Genomic DNA, 12,618 nt, shown 5'->3' on the forward strand with positions numbered 1-12,618 from the left:
TGTTTCAAAACTAAAACAAGGATACTATTTTTTTGTTGTTGTTGTTTTTCATTTCTCCCAAGCCCTTCAACCACCCTTAAATGTCAGGCGGTGATACAGTGAAATGACACCCAGAGGCTTTTGTGAATTCATTGCCAGAAAACTCAGTAATAAAACCTAAATTTATATTCCCTAACACCAGAACTCTCTTATCACCAAAGGGCTCTGAAAGTCATGGAGAGAGATGCCCACTTCTGGGTCAGGACACCAAGGAGACACAACTCTCTGGGTGGCTGATTAATTCAATTATCTTCAACCCCACAGTCATAACATGGAAACTGCTTGCTTGTAACTTTTCACTTATTTATTCGATCGTGTGGTATTGGGCACTGGAGGGAAGATATTTATTATATAGCCACCACTGAACTCGCAGTGTACGGTACCCATGCTGGCGATGTTTATTTCGGCTGATTCTGTTGCCTGAGAAGGCTCCTTCTTTGTTCAGACATCAGTCACTGGGTCTTGGCCACTGACAGAGGCCAGGCCACCAGCCGCTCAGCCTTCTCTTACTCTAGGGAATGGAATGTAGGGGAAAGATCCTCCAACCCGGCTCCAGCTGTGTACCATCTGCAGGAAGACGACGTTTGCGACGATCACGTCAGAAGAGCTCTGTAAAGACATAAGCGGGACTCAGTGTCCACGGAGAAAAGAAAGGAGTGTCCGAGTTCGTTTCTCCAGCAGGGTACCCAAGCCAGTTGTGCACCGACTAGAGTGGCGGGAGGGAGGCTCAGTCACGTGCACGGATAAATCTAGAGCCAGATCTCTGTCTGTCCGTGATGACCGCCCAGGCAAAGAACACACGCAGGAATAGCTTTGGGGAACTGGTTTGGTTTTTGGCGGGAGAAAGGGGTATTTATGCCCCTGGGAAGTGGCCAGGGGTCTCTGGGACAATGTGCGTGGGACTGTGTACCACTTGCCAGTGCAGGGATGTTGGAAGAAACTTCATCTACATGCCCAGGAGCTGGGTGGGAGGACCTTATCAAGTCAAACAAGGAGTGAAGCCTGTAACTGTCAGGGAATAAATGGCTGCCAGGGTTGATGGTGGGGGAGCTGGCTTTATGGAGCCTGGTTAGGAAGTGGGAGGGAGCCAGATCCTGCTATCCTCCTGCTTGAGGTATTTGGAGTTGAATGTATCCCGTGATGCTTATAAGTCTTTGTTTGTGCTGGTCACCTTTGACATCCTATTTGTAACAATACTGTGAACGACATAATTCAACGGAAATGGAAAAACCTATTGTGGTAGTTTAAATAGGAATAGCCCCCCATAGACTCCTGTTTGAAAGCTTGGCCCATAGGGAGTGGCATTATCAGGAGGTGTGGCCTTGTTGAAGGAAATGTGTCACTGTGGAATCCGCCATTGAAGTCTCCTATGCTCAAGCTACACCCAGTGTGGCACACAGTCTCCTGCTGCTGCCTGTGGGTCAAGATGTAGAACTCTCAGCTCCTCCTCCAGCACCATGACTGCCTGGATGCCTTCACATCCTGCCATGACAATAACGGACTGAACCTTTGAACCTGTAAGCCAGCCCCAATGAAACGTCCTTTACAAAAGTTGCCATGGTCGGGGTTGGGGATTTAGCTCAGTGGTAGAGCGCTTGCCTAGGAAGCGCTAGGCCCTGGGTTCGGTTCCCAGCTCCAAAAAAAAAAAAAAAAAAAAAGAAAAAGAAAAAAAAAGTTGCCGTGGTCATGGTGTCTCTTCACAGCAATGAAAACCTAACTAAGACCCCCCCCCACCGCACCCCTAGAGAAATAAGTCTCCCATCCCACTCCTATGTGCTAATTTTATGCACCCTCTTGGTTCTTGGACCCCCAGCATGCTAGTTGGAAAACATTTGCAGAAGATGAGAATTATTTTGTTACATGTGAAAATTTTGTTGGAGGTTAAGCGGAGGAGAGAGAGAGGCTAGAACAGGACCTCTGAGCAGCCTTTCTTTTCTCTTCCAATTCCAGGCACTTTGGGAGCTCCAGGATACAATGCTATAAACATGTGAGCTGGCTTCTCTGAGAAACAACCTTGACAGAAGCATCACACGTGGTGGGCAGATTCTGATTTTCTTGTTGTTTATTCATTTTCCATCAAATCAGCTACCCTGGGTCCCCCACACTGCTTTTATCACCTCTTGGGGTTCTCAACTAAAAATGCCCCCTGGGGATGGGTGGCACATGCCTTTGATTCCAGCTCTTGGCCCAGCCGCTCTACATCTTGAATTCTGGACCAGCCAGAGGTATATAGTGAGACTCTCTCAAACAAACAAAAACGAACGGGCTGGAAAGATGGCTAGAGTACTGGCTGCTTTTCCAGAGGACCCAGGTTTGATTCCCCGCACCTGAATGGTAGCTCACAACTGTCTGTAACTCAGGTCCAGGGGACTGGCCTCCTCCAGCGCCAAGAATTCATGTGGTCTTAGACAAACAGTCAGGGGAAAACATCCACACATAAACATAATTAAATAAGAAAGCAAAGAAATGTGGGTACATACGGCCTCTAGGTAGTAGAGGTAAGCTAATATTTGCAATTTCAAGACATCCTGGTCTAAAATGCGAATCAAGGCTGCACAGTAAGATCTTGCCAGAGAGAGAGAGAGAGAGAGACAGAGAGAGAGACAGACAGACAGACAGAGAGAGACAGAGAGAGAGACAGAGAGACAGAGAGAGAGACAGAGAGACAGAGAGACAGAGAGAGATCAAACAAATGCGGTCACCTCACCCTTGTTGAGATTTCATCTGGAAATCCACCATACCCAGAGTATAAGGGACACTCATCAACATGGCCTCATCGTCATGTCCCTCTGTCCTGTCCTTCCAGTCTGATTGGAACGTCCACCTCGGCCTGATGCTGTGCAGAATGGTTCTTACTTGTTTCTATGTCTTTAGAAAAGGCTCAGCAGACCAGGGCATTGGACACCTCCAGTGTTTCTCTCTCTATGCTAGGAATACATTTCATCTTAAAAACATTTCTATCTCTGTCTGTTTTAAGGCCTAAAAATAATGTCCCAACTGGTGTCAGGGAACATGTGGGATTCAGGCTGTTGTCTCGAATGCTACTTCTTGTGGAAAGGGAACGGAAGTCCCTAGGAAGACAGCCAATTCCGAGTCCAGATCGAGACATGATATGCTCAGAATATCTTGCCACATCAGATAAAAGCTATAAAGGCTTACTTACAAGGACCACAGTGGAAGGATCCAGTGGCCAACCTGAAGTGCCTACCACTGGCAAAACATGAGTTGATTGGAGCAAGGATGGTAACTAGAATAGGTTGAGACGTATAAAATACCTTATTATTTTATTATAATATATAAAATTATATTTAAATTAAATGTAGACATTATTATTAAATGTATATAATATAAATAAAAATTATAGAAGTTTAAATAAATATATACATATATAGAATCAATATAAAATCTATGAAATATGTTTTATTATATTATGTATTTACATATGCGTATGTTGTACATATTCTTTGGAAGAACAGTCAGTGCTCTTAACCGCTGAACCATCTCTCCAGCCCGTACATATTCTTTTCTGTGTGTGAGTGCGGGAGTTTGTGGGGTCAGAGGAGGCATCAGATCTGGAACTGGAGTTACAGATGGTTGAGAACCACCATGTGGAAAAGCATCTAGTGCTGAACCTTCTCTCTAGTCCTCTCTTTCCTTTCCCTTCTCCAGCCCTGTCTTTCTCTTTTTCTCTCTTCCTCCTTCCTTCCTTCCTTCTTTCCTTCCTTCCATCTTTCGTTTCTTTCTTCTCTCTCTTTCCTGAAGTAGATACTCTGGTCTTCCTTGATGTCCCCTGGGTCTTAGGTCCTCACCAAGGACTGGGTTGTAGCTGTGTCAGCTGGGAATGGGAACTTCATGGTCAGTTTTTCTCTGCGCTTTGACCACTCGTGTTTAGGATTCTTGAAGCTGGGGGAAGATCAAAAGGGTTGTTTTCCATTATTAAAATTTTTTTTTCTAATTTATTTTTTAAAAACATCTAAGTCATGGACTGAATTGAGGGCCCAGCAGTTAAGAGCACTGACTGCTCTTCCAGAGGTCCTGAGTTCAATTCCCAACAACCACATGGTGGCTCACAACCATCTGTAATGGGATCTGATGCCCTCTTCTGGTGTGTCTGAAGAGAACAACAGTGTACTCACAGACATTAAACAAAGAAAGAAATTTTAACAACAACAACAAAATCTAAGTCTCTGGTTCCTACTGGAGAACTCATTCTATTATCAAATTAGTCATGAAAAAAAAGCATGCAAGTTTTCAAAATTTTTTACATTACAAAAGAAAGAAAAAGATTCCCAGACCCCACAGGGGAGGGGAATAGGTAAATAAATCTATTTATAAAAATAAAAAAGAAATAAGAAAAAAGAAGTCTGATAGGGCTTCCAAAATAGGGGCCAGAGGGAAAGACTGAAGGTGTGACCACTGAGAGTTCATGAACTCTGTTTTCTCATCTGACTTTTGCCGTGAACTCTCCTTGTGGTTTTAACAAGATCAGACTTTCCTGTCTTAAGTTGGCCACTTTCCAAACGTGGTCAGAGGTTGAGATCCACATTACAGCTTGTCCAGACGCCAGAGTTCCAGCCAAGTAGTGCTCTGTCATTTGCATGAAGAGGACTCACTGCCCTTTAACAGGGAAACAACCGGGCTGTACGTAATTATCAATGCAATGGGTGAGTTGGCAAACTGAGCAGGACAACCTTCACTGAAGGTGGGGGTGGGGCGGCGATGTGGGATGTTGGGGAGAAGTCACATTATGTGAGAGGCTGCTATTTAGCACAGTAGGGCTGCCGTTTTGCTTTAGCACACTATCCCACATTTGGAATCTCCTAAAAACATCATTTTTATATGTATTTTCCTTTCTAGTCTTTGAAACAGGATAGCAACTTGCCGTCTGTGTATGCCGGTAAATGCCTTTAATACCAGTGCATGAGTGGCAGAGGCCAGGGGATTACCACAAGATCTAAACGGCCCTGGGTCTACGTAACAAGTGCAAGTCCAGGCAAGCTCACAGAGGGAGAACCCTGTCTCAAAGGGCAGGGGGCAGATCAAGGAAGGAGAGGAAGAGGTGGCTCAGTGGTTATGGAATGGACAGAGCTTGCTGTCGGTTCATGACTAAAGTCCAGATCCCAGAACCCACACTGAACAATTCACAAATACCTATCACTCTATCCCTGACAGATCGGATGTGCTCTTCTGACATCTTTGGACACCACATACATATGGTGAGGATCCTGGAATTTTGGTTTCTTTAAATAAAAACCCATAAATATAAGACTACGTAGGGGGCTGGAGAGATGGCTCAGTGGTTAGGAGCACTGACTGCTCTTCCAGAGGTCCTGAGTTCAAATCCCAGCAACCACATGGTGGCTCGCAACCATCTGTAATGGGATCTGATGCCCTCTTCTTGTGTGTCTGAACAACTACAGTGTATTTATATATGATAAATAAAGTTTAACAAAAAAAAGACTACGTAGGGATAATGATACTGTGCACCATGTAAAGAGTATTGTCATATGACTCACATGATGACTTCTCTGTCCCCATGTCTGGTTGCAATCCCAACCTGGCACTGAGGCACGTTTCTAACAGCGTATTATAATGCTTATTCTGAGAATCTCCAGCCTAATTGTTGTATAAATATCGTTCCCCATTTATTCTCTGAGTTGTCCATAAAAACTGATTAGCCAGTGGCTGAGCAGAAGAGAGAAAAGGCTGGACTTTTGATCCTGGGCAGTGGAGGTGGAGAGAGGATTTACCACGAGGACAATGTCCAGGAGACACCTCGGGAACACACCTGGAGCAGAGAGCCAGATCGTGGGGATTTTGGCCGGGAGGCAGCCAGATTAGCTGAGCGGATTAGTAACTGCTCAGACATGGTGCTACAAAGCTTGATTAAATAAATCCTATCGTCTGTGTCTCATTTATTTGGGAGCCAGCAGGGATAGAGAAAGAAGGGATCACTTTAAAAACTGCACTAACAATAGTTTTCGGCAGGACGTGGTGGTCAATGCCTTTAATCTCAGCACTCAGGTTATAGAGGTAGGTGGATTTCTGTGAATTCGAGGCCAGCCTGGACTGCAAAGTGAGTCCAGGACAGCCAAGGCTGCTTACACTGAGAAACCCTGCCTCAAGAAACAAAAGCAAAACTAATAAATAAATAATTATGATAAAGAAAATGTTCCCATTTTGGTCCCAAGTGTGGGGAGATGGGGCTGCTCTACAGCGGTTGACTATGATTTGCCTCGTGTTCTAGTAGAGGCGTGATTTTGCCAGCTGCGGATAGCCTCTGCCATTGTGTGCCGTTTAGAAGGCTGAGAGGTTTTCAGAGGGTGTAGAAACGCTAGAGCCCTGATAGGTGGCGTTCGTGGTTGCAGCGGGGAGAGGGGGGTTGTGATTTGCTAGTAGCCATGTTCAAAGAAGAAAGAAGGAGGAAGAAATTAGGTTCAGTGATCTATTTCTCTCTCTCATATATCCTTCTTCCTCTCCCATCAAGTTATAAGGCATGAAATGGGGTGGGGGGATAAAGGGTGGGAAAAAGAAGAAACCACAAAGTAGCAAAGACTGGCTACACATGGGCACACACACACACACACACACACACACACACACACACACATTTTAGAACAGTCTCACTTCTACACTGGTTCTAATGTATAGTTTACATTCATTTCTGTAGAATAGGCTACATGCAATGTTTAGTCTCAAACCTGGGACTAACAGCTAACTGAGTTCCTATTTAATATATCAGAGTGGACCTGGCCACCAGGTTATCTGAGCATCCCTTGGTTCCTACCTGTTATGGGATAAGGCTGGCCTTAAGACTATGCCTTACCCTAAACTGGAGTTGCCCAGTAACCCTGCATTATATAATCCAGCTACTTGGTTACCCCGACGTTCACCCCTTACTCTCCTGGCTCTCCCTTCTCCCTTCCCCTCTCTTTATATGACCTCAAACTCAGGGTCATCTTCTCACTGGATTCTCCCGGATGTCCCTGCCTCTGGCTGTGCGCTCCTCTTATCTGCAACACATCTTGTCCTCCACCATAAACTAGGAACAGTCATGTCCTTCCTTTCTGTTCATTTTTTTTTCATTCATACACTTTCTCAGATTTTGAGATGCTTTCGATACCATTATCCACAAGCAGCCTTGCCATCAAATGAGAAGACAAAGACCCCCGTAGCTGAGACACGGGGACGAGTTTTACGTCTCTGACTTGCTCCAGCAATGAATGGGGTAAGAAAGTAAATGGAACCCTTTTTTCCCCTCGGCCATCAATTATTTACGACTCTAGGTGTATAGCCGAGGTTATTCTGTAAGCAGAGATGTTGAAGGTCATTATAGAAGTCTTGGTTGCTTACATAACAACTGGGAAACCCTCTTCTGCTCACAAATAGTGGTCCTTTCACTCTACAGTCTTGCCCTATGTGTTTGAACGGGCAGACTTCTTCAAAACACAAATGTATGCCTGATCTAATTCTCTCCCGTATTTGCATATTATTTTGCCCATGATTTATCAGATTTATATTTAGAATAGCTTCCCTTAGTGTACACTTTAAGGTGACACAGCTATTGAAAACAGTTGTTAAATGAAAAAAAAGTGTATACCAGAGGATGATAAGGCAGAGCTATAAGATATTCTGTAAGGAGGAGGGAGGAGGGCGAGAGAGAAGGAAGGCAGACTGCCGATGCCAGAAAGTTCGAAAACAAACACAGCTCACAAAAACAAACGGTGAACCAGCTTATAAAATCCCCTGTTCTGGGGCTGGGGATTTAGCTCAGTGGTAGAGCGCTTACCTAGGAAGCGCAAGGCCCTGGGTTTGGTCCCCAGCTCCGAAAAAAAAAAGAACCAAAAAAAAAAAAATCCCCTGTTCTAGGAATTGGATAGGAAATGCTAATACCCAAGCAAAATGAACTGGCAAATAACAGTGCAGGAAGGAAGCATGATGTGCTTTGGTTTGGTCTGGTTTGGTTTGGTTCAGTTTTGAGACTGTGTAGTCCTAGCTGTCCTGGACCTCTCTGTAAACCAGGCTGGCCTTGTGCTCACAGAGATCTGAGCGTACCGACGTTGCCTGGAAATGGTTTTGTTTATATGGAGGGGTAGACTCCATATTGTAGTCTAGTAACTCTTTCTCCTAGGCTTACCATAAATGGAAGAGAGTAAACCAGTATTATAATGTTGTTAGATTATATAATGTTATATGATGTTAGAAACATCAGTTGTCTTTTCCTTCTACTCATAGCTGCCTACCTACAAAACTGTTGTTCTCCTAATTACTGTTTTCTACCAGTCCTCTGCAAGCCAGTTTGACAGGACCTCAAAATCAGTCCGTGTCCACATTTCCATGACTTCCTCACTGAAGACAGTCCCCACATAGCCTAACCTTATCACATGCCTTCTAGGTCTTAGGACAGACTGTCTGAGGATGATCTGCTACAGACATTCACCTAGGACCAAACCAAGGCCAGATATCAGACCCACTCTGGGTCCTGTAAAGTCTAAAACAAGATCCCAGTCTAGACTGCAGGAGTCACATATCAAATATTTGCATCATGAGTCATAGTGGTAGCAAAATTACAGTTATGAAGTATCAACAAAAAACTTTATGGTTGGCAGTCACCACAACACCAATAACTATAGGGTCATAGCATCAAGAAGGTTGAGAACCACTGCCTTAAGAGACTCTGGGCATGGGGCTGGGGATTTAGCTCAGTGGTAGAGCGCTTACCTAGGAAGCTCAAGGCCCTGGGTTCGGTCCCCAGCTCCAAAAAAAAAAAAAAAAGAGAGACTCTGGGCTTTCAGGGATTCTCTTCTCTGTTTGGTATTGTATATGGTGTTATATATGTATATAGTATATGTATGCTGTTATATGTGATGTATGTGCATATGTGTACACATACATAAGGAGACCAGAGGTCAATGTCATGTGTCTTTCAGGATCATTTTCTATTTTAAATTTTGAGATAGGTTCTCTCAGTGAATGTGGAGCTCACCAACTTGGCTAGGTTAACTGGCTAATGAGTTCTAGGGACCCCCTGTGTTTACCCATTTAGTCCTTGGGTTACATATTCATATCACCACAGTTGATTCCTCTCTGAGTGCCTAGGATTTGAACTCACGACCTCAGACTTGCACTACAAGCACTTTACTAAAGGAGCTATCTCCCCAGTCACAACTGTCGGGGATTCTGATGATGCATTAGGTTCTGGAGAACAGCTAGAGGAAGTACCAGATGTCAAGTGATTCATTGAACATGCTCTGAGGGGACAGAACCACTTCATATGAAAACAAGGTCAGCATTGACAACCTTGTGACAGCTTGGTCTTGGCCACATGAGGACTTGCTCAGGCTGCTGGCACTTGCTTTCTGATCTGCTTACAGCTCTCTGAAGCTCCTCACTCAGAGACTCCAGCCTTGGCGTGGGGGCCTCAGTGCATGCATGACCTACCCTGTCTGTTATGTGGTCTTAGCTTTGCCTCTTGAGATCTGTTTCTTACAGTGTTCTAGGAAATTATCCAACGTTCCAGATCACTGAGAATGGGGTGCGGCCGAAATTATTTCTGTATCTAGTTTCGTTCGTTCCCCTTCCAGGCACAACTGACACAGCAGATCTCCACCTCCAGCAGTTGGAGAGAGCCAAGGAATTCACCCTGACCAGCAGACAAAATAGGAGCTAAAGTGGTACATGTGAGGCTTTCCCAACGCCACCCTCTCCATCCACCACCATCCCTGGCCTTGAGTTTCAGACAAGGCAGTTGTGCCAGCCGGGGCGGATTTCAGCAGCCTAGCCCTTGTAGCTGGGTGGGGCAGGGTTGCGGATTCAATGAGCACCTTGTAGGAGCGATAAACGAAACCTGTGGTGGTGTTTTCTTATGTGAACAAGAACAACCGGAAAGAAGCTGTGCGCGCAAAGATTAGCCAATGAGAACGTCACAGATGCTGACAGGTCGCAGTGCTGTGGACCTCATCCCAGGCAAGCTTTAGCTCCCTGAACAGCCATCCCTTGCCCGACTATGTTTTGGAATTAATATCTTGTAACAGATAAAAACTCTTTGGAACCTTTTAACAGTCCACGGGCCCGAATGAAAGCTGAAAACGTCATCACGCAGCATCTGATCTTTGTGGGAGATTTTGACAACTTGTGCTAACTGCCTCTCTGATTACATGCTGAATAAGGAGAGAGAGAGAGAGAGAGAGAGAGAGAGAGAGAGAGAGAGAGAGAGAGAGAGAGAGAGAGAGAGAGAGGAAGAAGGAGGAGGAGGAGGTGGAGGAGGAGGAGGAGGAAGGGAGGGGGGAGGGGAGGGGGAGAGGAGAAAGGTTATATGGTGGGAAAGAAAGTTTACTATAGAGATGTGAGAGAGCAGAGCCAGAGGCAGACATATCTGGGAGAGTCTAGAGTGGACATGGCCAGGCTAAGATGGGGATGGGGACTAGAGGAGGAAGGGAGTGGGGAAAAAGAAGAGCCAGGTTCAATGGTCAAGAGACCACCGGAACAAAACGGGTGGGAAATCAAATGTCTGGATTATTCAGGGAACAGCCTCTGAGGGAAGGGCAGTCCAGCCCCTGCACTGGAAAGTTTAGGGTAGGGGGCAGGGTATACCAGCCATACTCGGTAACACGGGGGGGGGGGGGGGGGGGCGGGGGGGCGGGGGGGGGGGAGTGAGGGATGCTGGGAGAAGCATCCAGGCCCACTTTGATATGTTAAATAGCTACCTCAGCCCTTTGTCCTGGGTTTGAAACTTAACACTCACCAATAAGATTTAAATCGCCTTGATTTATGGCTTTCTTTGTTCTGTTACTGAGAGAGGAAGGAAGGGGAAGCCGGTGTGAAGGGAGGGGGGAATGGAACCCAGGGCAACCTAGTTCTGTGGTTCCTTGGTCTCCATCATTCATTTGACTGTAAAATAAACCATCTTTTATTCCCCTTGAGGTAAGTGGTATAGTTTTTTGCATTGACAGCTATCACAAAAAAACTGAGCTCCATTTTTATTAACATAAAGTTGTACTACGCTTTTTATGTATGTATGTCTTGTGTGTAGAGGCCAGAGGTCAACCTTGAGTATCATTCCTTTTTATTATTATTATTATTGTTATTATTGTTATTATTATTATTATTATTATTATTATTTGCTTATTTGTTTGTCTTTTTCAAAACAGGGTTTCTTGTTTAGCCCTGGCTGTTCTAGAATTCACTCTGAAAACCAGGATGGCCTCAGACTCACAGAGATCTGCGTACCCCTGACTCCTGAGTGCTGGGATTAAAGGTGTGCACCACCACGGCCCGACCTTTTGTTTTATTCTGTATTGCTTGCTGGTTTGAACAGGTTCTTACTATATATCCCTGGCTGGCCTGGTATGCACTAAGTAAAAATCAGATTGGCCTTGTACTCAAAGAGATCTACTGTCCTTGCCTCCCAAGCGCTGGGGTTAAGGATTTGTGGCACTATCCCACGTCCACCTTGTGTTTTGAGGGATGGCCTGAAGCTAACTGATTAGGATAGGCTGACTGGTTAGCAAGCCACAAAGCTACCCTTGGCTCTGCCGACAAGTGCGCCTCCACTCCCAGCTTTCCGCATGGTACTGTCATGTTTACAGGGCAAGCACTTTAACGACTGTACCATCTCTTTACCCAAAGTGATACTGTGCTTTGATGATTTCTCCAAGGTCACCAGGGTCTTTAGTTGATAGCTGCTGACTGCATTAGGACGCACCATTGCATTGCGAAGGATGCAGTTCTGCAGGTTAACTCCAGTAGTAATGGTTGCATGAGCATCTGTCCTGAAGCGTCCCTATCTTTAGTTAGAATCTCCTGACCAACAAGACTGTGAGTGCTGTCAATCTGGTTAGCATAGAACCTATAGACTCTCATTATCTCTTTTTAAAGTGTCTAATGTAATGCAATTTAATTTATGTGTATATCTATGTGTATGTCATGTGTGTAAAGTGTCCATAGAGACCAGAAGAGGATGTCAGATCCCTGCCGCATGGGCTGCTGGGCATCCAAACGAGGTCCTCTGGAAGAACAGCCAGCGTTCTTAACTGCTGAGCCATCTCTGAGCCCTAATTATCTTTTAATAAATCTCGAATCTAAGATTCAAGGTCCACTGCCTTACCGCGTGCTGGATCTAACTGGAGTGAGTTTTCTCTGTTACTTCTCCGTGTTTGCAGTTGCGTAACACAAAGCCCCTCGTGTGCTTCGCAAGTTCCAACTGACAGCACGTTCTGATGACATGTAGCAAAAGGGCAGAGTCAACTTTCCCCCTCTTAATGTTCTGGATTCATCATGGATGTTGGGGGCGGTCACAGCACCAGTGTGTCTACTATGTCTAGCTGCCGTGTTTACAGGTCCTCCTTGAACACTCCATGCCCAGACAAGGCAAGCTGCTTTGTCCTAGTTGTCCTTTGTTGCCTCCTATGTTTGTTTTAACTGTGCAGCTGAAAGAATGACTTCCTCACCCCCACTCCCACCCCACAGAATCTTCCCCAGTGGCTGTGTCTGGTTCCTGGACCACATAAGGATGCAAACTGGCAATTTTCTTTGTTCCTGCATTCCCATCTCCCTTCCCCCTTCTAAGTCCTTAGCTGC

General features: G+C 45.3%; 2 long non-coding RNA genes across 3 annotated transcripts; one reads left to right on the forward strand and one right to left on the reverse strand.

Annotated features, from left to right (window-relative positions):
* Positions 1-321: 321 nt before the first annotated feature.
* LOC120098841 (uncharacterized) lies at positions 322-2,986 on the reverse strand. The gene is made up of 2 exons (XR_015645190.1): positions 2,747-2,986; positions 322-648 (listed from the first exon to the last, which is right to left on the reverse strand). It is a non-coding gene; the product is annotated as an uncharacterized LOC120098841 (long non-coding RNA).
* A 1,611-nt stretch (positions 2,987-4,597) lies between these two features.
* Positions 4,598-12,123, forward strand: LOC134483795 (uncharacterized). 2 transcript variants are annotated; one of them, XR_015645192.1, is made up of 4 exons: positions 4,598-4,703; positions 5,212-5,255; positions 11,190-11,296; positions 11,977-12,123. It is a non-coding gene; the product is annotated as an uncharacterized LOC134483795 (long non-coding RNA). The 2 variants fall into 2 exon arrangements; XR_015645191.1 differs by lacking the exons at positions 4,598-4,703; positions 5,212-5,255 and adding an exon at positions 9,777-10,005.
* The last annotated feature ends 495 nt before the right edge of the window (positions 12,124-12,618 follow it).

This window comes from Rattus norvegicus, chromosome 20 (assembly GCF_021556685.1).
Source record: "Rattus norvegicus strain SHRSP/BbbUtx chromosome 20, alternate assembly SHRSP_T2T, whole genome shotgun sequence".
Taxonomy (NCBI): domain Eukaryota; kingdom Metazoa; phylum Chordata; class Mammalia; order Rodentia; family Muridae; genus Rattus; species Rattus norvegicus.